The sequence below is a fragment of the Sinocyclocheilus rhinocerous genome, unplaced genomic scaffold (assembly GCF_001515625.1).
Source record: "Sinocyclocheilus rhinocerous isolate Xijiao unplaced genomic scaffold, SAMN03320098_v1.1 scaffold675, whole genome shotgun sequence".
In the NCBI taxonomy this organism is placed as follows: domain Eukaryota; kingdom Metazoa; phylum Chordata; class Actinopteri; order Cypriniformes; family Cyprinidae; genus Sinocyclocheilus; species Sinocyclocheilus rhinocerous.
In genome coordinates, this window is record NW_015629520.1 from 50,352 (window position 1) to 63,532 (window position 13,181).

Consider the following 13,181-nt stretch of genomic DNA (forward strand, 5'->3'; position numbering starts at 1 on the left):
GTGATCTTTGATGTTCACTCACTTAGCACACGCATCATTTGGATTAAAACTAAATCATATATAAAACAACATTTATAGGGGCATTCACTATAAATAACGTTTATTTTCAACCTTAAGCATACACGACTTTATGGCGAAAGTGAAACTATCAGCCAGTGTAAATGCGCTAGGCTGTACTGTACTTGTCCCTCTCAATCTGCACCAATACGAATACGCGCGTGCGTGTTTTGCTTGCTTCATGAGTGTTTCTGTATTATGTGAGTCGCTTTGGAATATAAATCGCAGCATGTTTCAGATGAAAAAACACTACTTATATTTCTGAAAGATTTATAACGAGTGGTTCCCTGCATTATTACAGCAAAACTTGCTTGTACAGTACTGAGCTGCTGCAATGGAGCAGCTTTAATGTTATTAAATTAAAGATGATGTACCATAGAGCAAAAGATAACAGTGAAAAGTAACTAAAACATAACCGAAGGATATACAGTCAAACCAAAAATTATTCAGAGACCAGATATAATTTTTGATATTTTTTTACTAGTGGGTGCAGGACACTATAGTTCACTATAGTTTTTATGTAAGTGAGGATAGCAAAATAAAGTAAACTGTGACAAATTATACCCGAAAATTCTTTATACAGTGGACTACCAGTAAAACCAAAAATTATTCAGACCGAGACTGGGAAAAAAATTTAATTTCAGGTTTGCATGAAGCTGGATGACAGCATGCTCAGGAGACTACAGGCTGTCATTAAGGCTAAGGGTTGCCCGACTAAGTATTCATAGTTGTGTAAATACTGTCATACTAACAGCTGTCTGAATAATTTTTGGTTGATTGTAATCCATTACATACCTTTCTATCAAAGTTATCTAACATTATCAAGCTGAATTTGTTCTGACACAGTTTAACTCTGAGTTCTTGTCATATTTTATTACCATTTTCGAAACTATAGCGAATAAACTGTGATAATGTGAGAAATGTTGCTGAACGATTAATTGCATTTGCGATAATATCGCGATATGAAAAAACGCGATTTTTCAATCGCAGAGACTGCGATTACACTCGGTCACGTGTTAAATATCGCATGCGATTTATCGTGCAGCCCTAATATAAACAGAAGATATTAACCTTGTCACAGACGTAGTTGAGAGCATGTTCTGGGTCACAATTGCAGGGCTGGCACCCAGATTCCCCATCCAGGTTCCAGTATCCATCCTCACACTCATTACAAAGGGTTCCCTTGACACCTGTGTGACATGGGCACTGGCCAGTTTTCTTGTCACAGATGTAGGGGCTTCCAGCTGGACACTTTGTGTCATCTGTGCCCCTCCGGTCACAAGAACACTCTTAAGTATACAATAAAAACAAGACATATTTTGTTTATGAGGGCATTGTTTATGAAGGCAAATAAAGACTTAAGAATGAATATCTGTTGCCAAAACAATGTGTACTTTACATTAAGCATTTTGTCCCCTATGGAAATACATTTGTATCCTATATATTTTGTAAATGCATGCTATATATTTGATTGTGAACGATTAATCCATGTAGGGTTTTTTGTTGACACTGTAATGTTTCATCAAAATATCATACTGGATTTTACAATGAAAATGACAGACTTCTCTCTGGGGACAAAAGCCAGTCATTTAGTCCACTTAAACCTTACTTCACCCCTTCCCAATCGACTGCAAGCTCGCATTAATTTTTGAATGCAACAAACACAACTCAAACCAACCAATTAACAACAACCGAGAGATTGGCCAATTTTTTCGATAATCCAATTTTATTGATAATTAGTTGTGATAATCACTCAGACGTAATTCACAATACGGAAGAAAATATCTGTTACTACTTCTCAGTTTGATTATGACTTTAATGTTAAAATTTATGTGCTTACTGTTTATTCTGGGCCACATTAACAGATTTCTCTTAGTTATCTATAGGGGCTTTCACACCGGAGGAATGTTTTCATAGTTTCTATAACTATTGGCAGAAGTACCCACTTTTTGGTGTGTTCGTACCGCAGGAACTGGGAACAATTTTAGTTACAGGAACGCCTTTTGTGGGGACTGAATTAGCTCTTACTTCAGAGTAGGGTATAACCAAGCACAACAGGAACTACCAGTGACGTAAGTGTATGCTGATTGACTGAACTCAAGCCATATGAAACACCAGCACCCGTCATTTCTAAAAAGCCATGTAAAAACACAGTTTATGTACTTACTCCACAAACTAACTCCACGAACAAGGAAAAGAGCAATAGATGGATGAAGCCATCTCCATCCTCCAGTTGTTGATATTGTGCTATATGACTGGTGTCAGCCGGCTTACATCACGTCAGAGTTCCTAATGGCAGTGCGAATGCAATTAGGAAAATGGGCCTAGGGGAAAATTTAGTTCAAATGGGACCGCCCTGGTGGTTAGTTCCTATAACTACCCGGTGCGAAAGCCCCTAAAATGTTTACCTTTTGCGTTTTCGTTGTTTGTCATTGTTATTTGGGCCACATTAACCATTTTTGAGCAACGTATCCTTTTAAACATGTACCTTTGAAGTCTTGAGCGAGCGCATTGCCATAATATCCACGTTTGCAGCTCTGACAGTGTGGCCCCTCTGTGATGTGTAAGCAGCGCAAACATTCGACAGTTATAGCATTGCATGCTTCACCGTCACGAGGATCAATGTTATTGTTGCAACAACACTCCTCACATCAGCCACCTGGCAACCTCAAATCACCGTAATAATCAGGAGTGCAGGAGTCACAGTGTAGGCCTACAAGATGAAAGGTAAGTTTTATAATAGATATTTTTTTGTTTTGTTTTTTTACAGTGCTGTATCTTTACTTCCCTCACTGTGTTACATCAAACAGGTAACTAGAAGACTCTTTGATGGTCTCAGAAATACTGTGTATGAAAAAGTGAACAAGTACCTGTATGTCCAGGCAGACATTTACAGTATGGAGCTCCAGAGTATGGATCCTTGTTGCAGGAAATGGCAAAGAAACGCCCACTTCCATTCACATCTGGACATAAGCATGGCTTACATGGCTGCCCAGAGACAGGGTCACCAACATAACCATCTTTACACCTGGAACAGAAAATGACCATTAGCCTCTTAATTCTAGGGACTTATTTATTGTGCTGTAACCTTGAAATTGAAACAATTTAATCTAAAATTCTCTCTTGCCTTTCACAGTGGGGTCTCGTGGAGTGTTCCCTGCAGTCTCCAGTGACTGGGTCACAGATGTCAGCCAACCCGATGCATTGGCAACGTCTGCACAGGGGAAAACCGTAGTAACCAGGATAACATTTATCACATTGACGACCAGTTACTCCTTCTCGACATAAGCACTGACCAGTTGTCAGGTCACACAGCTCAGCGGTATAGCCAGATGGATCACAGTCACATGCTAGAGGGGTCAGTGACAAATAAGATATCATGTCATCTCTGAATATGAGAATATGGCTTACGTGAGCAGCCATTGCGTCCAAGCCCATACAACAGAGGAGTACAGGAATCACAGCAGCGACCAATAAAGTTGAGTTTGCATTGACACTGTCCACCGAATTTACTGCAAGATGAGGCATACGCTCCAACATGGTGACAGTTGCAAGCTGTTGATTTACCCAGATACACATAGTATACACATGGTAACAAAGCATTGTGGAATTAAATGCGTGTGTATATCTGTGATGTAAATTTAGATGATACTCACACACTGCACCGTTGTGAATGAAAGCTGATATACTTCCAATAAGCTTCTCACATACTTCAGGAAGGGTGTGCTGTCCTGCCTGTGCGCCCAACTCAATACAGTGGTATTGCTGAAACTGAGCTAGATATGACTGTGAGCAGTTTGGGAGGGAGTCCACTTTGGGAATGAGGCCCATCTACGGCGAAAGTGAATGGGATAATTAAACATAGTAAATATACTAAACAAAAGGCAATGTTCAATTCCATCATTTTAAATGATCTTGCAAAAACAAGATCTGATTGGCTGAAATCTTAAGGAGTCAATCAGGATGTATGAGCTGGTCTGAGGATCAGCATTGGGCTTCTTTCTAAAAGTGAAGTCCACATGGTATTGATTACCATCACTGAGGCACACTGGAAGATCCAGAGTGGCTGTCTTGTACGTGAATAGTAGTTAGATGATGTAGAAATAGATAATTTTACTTGACATGAAATATGTCATTTTAATTTTTTCATTTTGGTTGAACTATTCCTTTACTAAATTAGCACTCAGTGGAAACCTGTTAAACATATGCAAAATATACCCTACAAAAATCTCACCTTCCAGAGCCTGGAAGAGTAAACATTTTGTTGGACGGGTCATTCGGACAATGTCTGTCCCCTGATCCAGAAGATACAATGTTCACAATAGCTGTCCAATCATCAGTGGACTGCAAAGATAACATTTTGAGTACATAAATGTGAAATGGACCAAAACATTTTAAACAAACATTGATATTCAAATATTTAATGAAAAGACTGGCTGACCTCTGGTTCATAGCGGACAACTACATAGTAGTCAAGAGTAGTTGGTATATTGCTGACATAAAATCTAAGTCCAGCCTCATCCTGAACTCGCACAAAACCCAGTCCAGTCCAAGTGATGGGCTGATCTGGGGTGCGCTGTCGCAGGATGATCTGAAGAGGTGAGCCTGGTTCAAAGGGGATTGTCCTCTGCACGGGAATGACAAAGTAAGACAATCACATTCAATTCTGTAACAATATAACTGTTCTGGGGGGTAGACCAATGGAGGGGCTTGTATAAATGGAGAAATTGCCATCTGTGGAAGCACAAGTGGAAATGACCCTCAGTCATGAGGGTCTCTTCATTCTTATGAATGATTAAAAATGTAATTTAGTACAAAAATCACATCCAGCCAAACCCAGTCTCTCACCAGAGGTGCTGCATGTTCACCCTCATAGATAAAGAAATCAAGAGGACCCAGGAAATATCCAGGGGCTGGCTCACTACATTTGGACCTACCATATTAGGCCTACATTCACACTGGCCATCCACTGAGGAACATCTGTGTGAATATGTACATACAGACTTGTAAACAATTAATCAGTGGTTTGCTGCAGAAAGGAAACTGTAGTATCATACTCAGTTCTCAATGCCCCTCCAATGTCACAGTCGCAGGGTAAGCAGCCATAGACTGTTTCCCAGACCCCAGTAACCTGGCTGAAAAATTGGACAACAAAGTGGAATATTAACATTTCCAAGCATAAATGACTATTTAAGTTTATATCCTGTGGTCTAATGTAGAGGGTCCATGTACGTTTTGATAGTTTGTTTTTCAATTTGAAATGAAATAAGCAGAAACGAGGAAACAGTGCCTGCTTTTACAGTTTGCTGCAATCGGTGCAATCTAACACTGTGTAACACCGACTACCAGCTCAAGTCTTAAGAGTTAGTTATTTATTAACAGTAAAAATTTAATTCACCATCCTCGGTACCCTCAGCCAATTTGCATTACAGTTAATAAAAAATCAAGCCAAAATCTCGTTTTTTTTAGGGGTTTTTTGAACAAACTAAAACACAAACTAAGGTGCCGTTTTCTAATTTCTGCTTATTTCATTTCAAATTGAAAAACAAACGATCAAAACGTACATGAACTGGAGAGGTTGAGCTCACCAGACACTGGTCACACTGTGGGCCAAAAGCAAATGGTTCGCAGATGCATGTTCCTGTTGTCTGATCACAAGGGTTGCCAGTGCGTATAGTTCCCATGAAATTACACCTACACACTGGACATGTATAAATGAATGAAGAAGGATCTGATAAAAAGTCTTAAGTCGATGCATACCTTTTGCATGTAGGTCAACGCAAAGAATTTTGCAAAGTCCCATTCTGTGGGTGAAAGAACACTTACACTGACAGCCACTAGGGTCATCCTGGCTGAACCTGTAGAACCCAAACTTGCAGCGGTCACAGCGCTCTCCTTCAACATTTTGTTTACACACACACTGGCCAGTCACTGGATCACACAGACCACGGTCCACTGAGCCATCGGGATCACATTCACAAGCTGCATGTGGAATAGAACAAAATGGGAAACATCTAAGTAGCATTTCTACCTGAATGGAAGGATTATTTTAGAGGACAACAGTGAAAAACATACAGTAGAATAATTCCTTAGTACGTCTAGAGGATTTTATTGTTCATTAGATCACTCACGTATACAGGCGTTGGGGTCGTCCACAGAGCGTTGAGGGTCCTGGTAGTAATACGGCCCACACAGCTTACACTGGGGTCCAGCACAGTTGTTCCTGCAGTCATCACACACACCACCACTAACCCCACCAGTGGCCAGATAGCGTGCTAAGTCAAAGTGACACTTCTCCGAATGACCATGACAGTTACATCCTGAAACGTTAAAGGAAGAGATACATATGGCTTTTCATTACTACTCCCAGTGTTTTAATGAGTGCCTCCAGCCATTTGAATCGCTGTGCTTACTTCTGCAAACATCTGAATCTGTTTTTCCACCTGGCCTCCAGGGGGCATCATGGTAGAAGTCTTGACAACGCTCACAGTTGTACCCTGCATTGTTGTGTTGGCAAACACATCTACCATGCACCTTGAGCAAAGACAGAGAGAAGTGATATCAAAAGACCATACAAAACAATCATTATAAAGCATGGATAATTTCTTTAAACTAAGCTACTAATTTAAGAATAAAAACAGGCTCCTATAAAAGCAGAGCAAATCCTTTTCTACTACACTGAAGCATGACAGGTAGTAATTATTGTTAACTGCCCTATAAAGAAAAAAAACTATATTTATACATATTTTTCAGAAAAAGTGTAAAGAACAAAGAATGTGACTATACTTAAAAGTCATTCTTCCACAAAAATGTGGCAGAATTTGGACGCGAAATTAACTGTTTCAAACTTACTGGAGACTTTTCATGACTTTGGAAATATGAGCACAGTATGAAACATTAAGATCTCTTCTGAAAGTGTAAAGAAGATACATATGAGACTATCTGGGCTCAGGAGAAATGTAACCAGTGTTTTAATGAGTGCCTCCAGTCATTTGAATCGCTGTGACGCTTACTTCTGCAAATATCTGAATCTGTTTTTCCACCTGGCCTCCAGGGGGCATCATGGTAGAAGTCTTGACAACGCTCACAGTTGTACCCTGCTGTGTTGTCTAACTGCCCTATAAAGAAAAAAAACTATATTTATACATATTTTTCAGAAAAAGTGTGAAGAACAAAGAATGTGACTATACTTAAAAGTCCTTCTTCCACAAAAATGTGGCAGAATTTGGACGCGAAATGAACTGTTTCAAACTTACTGGAGACTTTTCATGACTTTGGTAATATGAGCACAGTATGAGACATTAAGATCTCTTCTGAAAGTGTAAAGAAGATACATATGAGACTATCTGGGCTCAGGAGAAATGTAATGTCTCCATTAATCTCCATTTAATCTCAATGCTGTCTAGGAGAAACAGTTCAGATATTATTAAGGGGTCTCATATGCGATTTTCTTTCAGGAGTATGACTTTCTTTCAGGAGTATGACTTTCTTTCAGGAGTATGACTTTCTTTCAGGAGAAGACTTTCCTGCAGGAGTATGCTCACCATGCCGGGCTCACTGAAAGTATCTCCACGTGTGCCGTCCACGGGAATGCACTGACTGGCGTGTGTCTCCATTAATCTCCATTTAATCTCAATGCTGTCTAGGAGAAACAGTTCAGATATTATTAAGGGGTCTCATATGCGATTTTCTTTCAGGAGTATGACTTTCTTTCAGGAGTATGACTTTCTTTCAGGAGAAGACTTTCCTGCAGGAGTATGCTCACCATGCCGGGCTCACTGAAAGTATCTCCACGTGTGCCGTCCACGGGAATGCACTGACTGGCGTGGCCATTGCAGAAGTAGCTCCCCTGAACCACCATCTCATAGAGGGCATGATAGTACTTATCCTGTGGGTTCCTTCTCCATCGTGTGAGCAACGTGTTGCCCAGGGTGATCAAACGGGTAAACTCGCAGGTTCGTCAGGGTGATCAGCTCTGAGGACCATAAGAAATATTGCCTGTGTTGTTTAAGGATATATGGGTAGCATATCTGTTATCGGCCGATATTAGATATTTTAATTTATCGGTATTGGTCATAACACAAGTAATTATTGGCTTATCGATATCAGGCAACATTTAAATATCAGTGGTGCATTAGTTATGATCTGGGTCCTGAAAGCTGATGAGAACCAGTGGACTACGTTATGACAAGTTTGAATAGTGTACATTTTCTAGTGTGAATTTTTTTAAAGTGTCTAGCCCACTATGAGCTCATCATTTATAAATCGAGGCCTTTCGCTTGTTGGACATGCCTTAAGGCACCATCCTGGCTTTACATTTTTATTAGTATTTTTTCTAAAACAAACAAAACATCTTCAAACGAGACATGAACCTTGTACAGTAGGGTCGTATGGATCATGGATGTCAAAACTGGGATCCAAGGCTTTTAACGCCACCTGGATAAAAATCACAGTAAGAATGAACCTGAAATGTATGTTAACAAGTAATTGAATAGGTTGGAATAATTCTGGATTGCTCTGACTATACCTCTCCATCGGTGGATGGCTCTGCCCCAGAGTAGCGACTATCACAGATAAGGTCATCAATACCGTCTGCTGGTCCGTCAGAGACACCGGGGAATGAGTTGGCACAGTCCTCCGCAAAGTAACGGAAAACCTTCCAGGTTCTCCCGAAGTCTTTTGACTTCTCGACCAACATGGCAGCAGGCCATGCTCACCATGCCGGGCTCACTGAAAGTATCTCCACGTGTGCCGGCCACGGGAATGCACTGACTGGCGTGGCCATTGCAGAAGCAGCTCCCCAGAACCACCATCTCATAGAGGGCATGATAGTACTTATCCTGTGGGTTCCTTCTCCATCGTGTGAGCAACGTGTCGCCCAGGGTGATCAAACGGGTAAACTCGCAGGTTCGTCATGTTTTTTGATTCCAGATTCAACTGAATGCTGACTTCATGCACACCTGGTATTTTGAAATGAATCAAAATTAAGTCTAAATTCGGGATACCAGCAGAATTTTACAATAAAATAAGTTCATGCAAAGAGGTTCGTTTGAGGAACATACCATTCTCAGACTGCAATCACCTCATCTTGCGTTCAGGTTGGAAGGTGGTGATGATGTTCTCTACGCGGTGGCTGTTGGTATTGTGGTGGAGATTGTATGGGCTCCTGGAGTCACAGATGAAGCACTTGCGCTCATTCTGAGTTTGTAGATAAAGGGGAATAATGTCTTTAAAAATGGCAATATGTAATAACTTTAGTGTGCTGAACAAAATGAAATTTGGTTTTCTGCTCCATTAACAGTTATGGCTGGTCAATGAGATGAACTGGAGAACCAAATCAGTCTGATTCACGAATGACTCATTCAAGGGTGCATTTCCCATACAGCAACATAGCTCGCTACTTAACTACCACACTGGAATGCATCGTTGAAGAAATCAACTCGCTGATCTTGACTGTTTCCAGAAACCATAGTGACTTTGTTGCACATCTTTCTTTCGATCCATGTTGGTTCAACAATATAGCAGGTCGTTAATGACGCAAAGCAGGTGGTGGAGTAATAACTTTTGCTAATAAGCATTTTGAGATCAAATTAATGTCAGATTATAGCAGTAAATAACAAGCATGGCAACTGAGGACTACTTTGTTTTGAGATGTTTGATTCAATCGCAGGTGCTTTCATTTCCTTGACAAACTAAAATAGTTCCAAATGTTTGTTGGAACTATGGTTTTGTGAAATACCAAATGTTGGTAGTGATGGAAATTGCAACCATAGTTGGTTAACAATGTTTTTGGGAAATTAACCCCAGATCAGTTTTTGATCAGGATCAACTGATTCATTGAAAATCTCTGCCTGAGAACAATGATTCGTTCACAGATTGTGAACACGATATGAACTCCACGCCAAGGAGAGTAAGCGTGGATAAGGATTTATATTTCAGTCTGTTCTTCACACAAAACCAGTGAATGGTTTCAGAAGACTTGGAATATAGTGCACAGAGTCTTATAGACTACTTTTATTGGGTTTACTTTGGAGCTTGACAGCCGCAGTCTTACTGTTTCCAGAAACCATAGTGACTTTGTTGCACACCTTTCTTTCGATCCATGTTGGTTCAACAATATAGCAGGTCATTAATGACGCAAGGCAGGTGGTGGAGTAATAACTTTTGCTAATAAGCATTTTGAGATCAAATTAATGTCAGATTATAGCAGTAAATAACAAGCATGGCAACTGAGGACTACTTTGTTTTGAGATGTTTGATTCAATCGCAGGTGCTTTCATTTCCTTGACAAACTAAAATAGTTCCAAATGTTTGTTGGAACTATGGTTTTGTGAAATACCAAATGTTGGTAGTGATGGAAATTGCAACCATAGTTGGTTAACAATGTTTTTGGGAAATTAACCCCAGATCAGTTTTTGATCAGGATCAACTGATTCATTGAAAATCTCTGCCTGAGAACAATGATTCGTTCACAGATTGTGAACACGATATGAACTCCACGCCAAGGAGAGTAAGCGTGGATAAGGATTTATATTTCAGTCTGTTCTTCACACAAAACCAGTGAATGGTTTCAGAAGACTTGGAATATAGTGCACAGAGTCTTATAGACTACTTTTATTGGGTTTACTTTGGAGCTTGACAGCCGCAGTCTTCATTCACCTTTATTATATTGAAAAGACCCACCAGGATGTTCTTCAAAAAAATCACCTTTTGTGTTCCATGGAAGAAAGCAACTTCTAGGGGGTTTGGAACAACATGAGAAAATGAACAAATAAAGACAGAATTTCCTGAGTGAATTATTCTTTTAAAAACTTCATACAGTGAGTGAGTCGCAGAAGCTCCTGCAGTAATGTATTATTCTATGTAATTAGTGTCTCCTGGCAAAACATTCACAAGGATTTCCTGAAGTAAAGCAGAATATAGTAGGGACAATGAGGGGGGATATGCGGGGGTACGTCTTTGTTGCGGGTGTGTATGAACAAGAGCTGTCCATCACATCAATAATCTCATTTTAACACCTTAGAAACCAACTGAAATGCATTCAGTGTTTTTGCGGCTTCCTTTTATTTATACCAGCTGTTTTTGTAAGCATCATTGTGGTGGGCTCTTCAGGCCAAGAAAAGTAGTGTAAATATACAAAATGAGTGCTGAACGACACACCCACATACCAGCTTTATCACCTGTATAGACAGGGCCTGGGGTATGAGGCGGGAGGAAAGGGGAATATGGAAACAGGCATAAATTAGTCTTGTGGCAGAGAAGACGTAATGACATATACGACAACTCAGGAAGGCACATCAGAACGTGTCTGTAGTACGTATTACCCAAAGGGTCGACCAGAATGCTGTCAATCCACACTGAAAAAAGAGAAAAAAGCATGCCGTCTCTTTTTAATCTCAGTGTGGGTGCTGAAAAGAGACCACTTTGGGATGGAACTGAATTCTGGGTAGTTTGGATTGGGAAGATGTTATGCAAATATGTCTGAGAAAACTGTACTCGGAGTCCTGAGGGAAATGTATATGCTTGAGGGTTCAAGGACTTAGGAATTTACAACCTTGAATTTGTGATATTTTTTCAGAGTTTCAAAGTGATGTGTAGTAGCAAAATCCAGAGAAGTCTTTCCCTGCAAACCCAGCATGCAATGTTCCGGGAGCAACTCTTCGAATCTACTTTCATTTCTGGTTTAATACTCTGAATACATACATATTTTAAACCACATCACTTACATTTGGACCTCTTAAAGTGTTGCACTTTCGACAACTGACCTCTAGGTATCCCAGGATGCAATAGTTTTGTGGTCTGTAGAGTCCACAGGTTGAAGAAGCCGTGAGCTGGGCGGCACGGCCCACCATGAGGTCACCGAGGTTAGGATAACATGAATTCCCCACACATTCGTCCTGGAGGCAGACTGGAGTTGCTATCACTACAAATCACAAAAGTTTAGTTATATCAGGTTTCACATTAGCTAAACTTCAAGAAGTAAAGTTAGCTGCATATTGATGACTCATCCTGCACTCTTAAGAAAAATGGTTCTAAACAGTACCAAAAAAAAAGGGTTCTTCGGCTTGTAACAATAGCAGAATCCTTTTTAGTGCTAAATATAACCTTTTTTATAGGGCTCCATATAGAACCATGCTTTGAAAATGCTATAAAGGACCTTATTGGTGTTATAAATAACATGTTTAATGATAGTTTTTCATTAATATTAGTATGTTAATATCAAATGACAGTGTTCTAACAACAGTTAATAGTAGAATACATTAATGAATGACAATGGACATTGAACATAAATAAATGCTTAAAGAAATAAAACAAAATAGAACATAAAATAGTGTATTGAAGACCTTCTATGATGCCTTTAAGTTAATCATTATGGAAACCAATTAGCATTTGAAAGTTATAATTTATAGACATTTTAAGAAAGAAATTATTACCTGTTGAGAGTGTGTTGACAGTCTGTGTAGTTGGATGTCTGAGCTCCAGAAAATCAGTAATGAGGCATCTTAAGAGTGTAGCCTCGGTTAGGATTTTACATTAAAACAACAACAACAACAGCAGCATGTTGTGTGAATTATGTTTTTATTGACATGCAAAATTATCAGTGCTCTTAACAACAGTTATTAGCTGAATACATTAATGAATGACAATTGACATTGAATATGAATAAATACATAAAGAAGTAAAACACAAAATAAGAACAAAAAATAGATGTGATGAAGACCAAGTTTCAGTGAAACAATCACAATCCAATCCATATGATGCCTTTAAGTCCATAATTTTGGTGTGATTAAGTGGCGATTTTTCTCTGCAGATGATGAGGTTGTGGGATGTGATACATCTGAAATACACAATTAAGTTTAGAGTTACAGTGTGTCCATGTGTTTGTGTAAAAAACAATTATGTTTATGAAGGCCAAAAGCAAAAATGGACCGTTTGTGAGCCCTTCACAATCTTAAAAGAAAAAAGTGATATAAAGTCATGGGATAGTTTTAATATTTATTTTGACTGGGTATGTTTATACATAAACCCAAGTAATAATTTAAAAAATCGGTTACACTTTATTTCGATAGTCCACTTTAGCCATTCTATTAACTATAAGTAACTTTGTAACTACATGTCAACTA

At 39.4% G+C, this 13,181-nt stretch overlaps 1 pseudogene; it reads right to left on the reverse strand.

The window, feature by feature from the left end:
• Nucleotides 1-13,181, reverse strand: part of LOC107739091 (laminin subunit beta-4-like) — a 20,239-nt pseudogene that overhangs the window by 6,033 nt on the left and 1,025 nt on the right.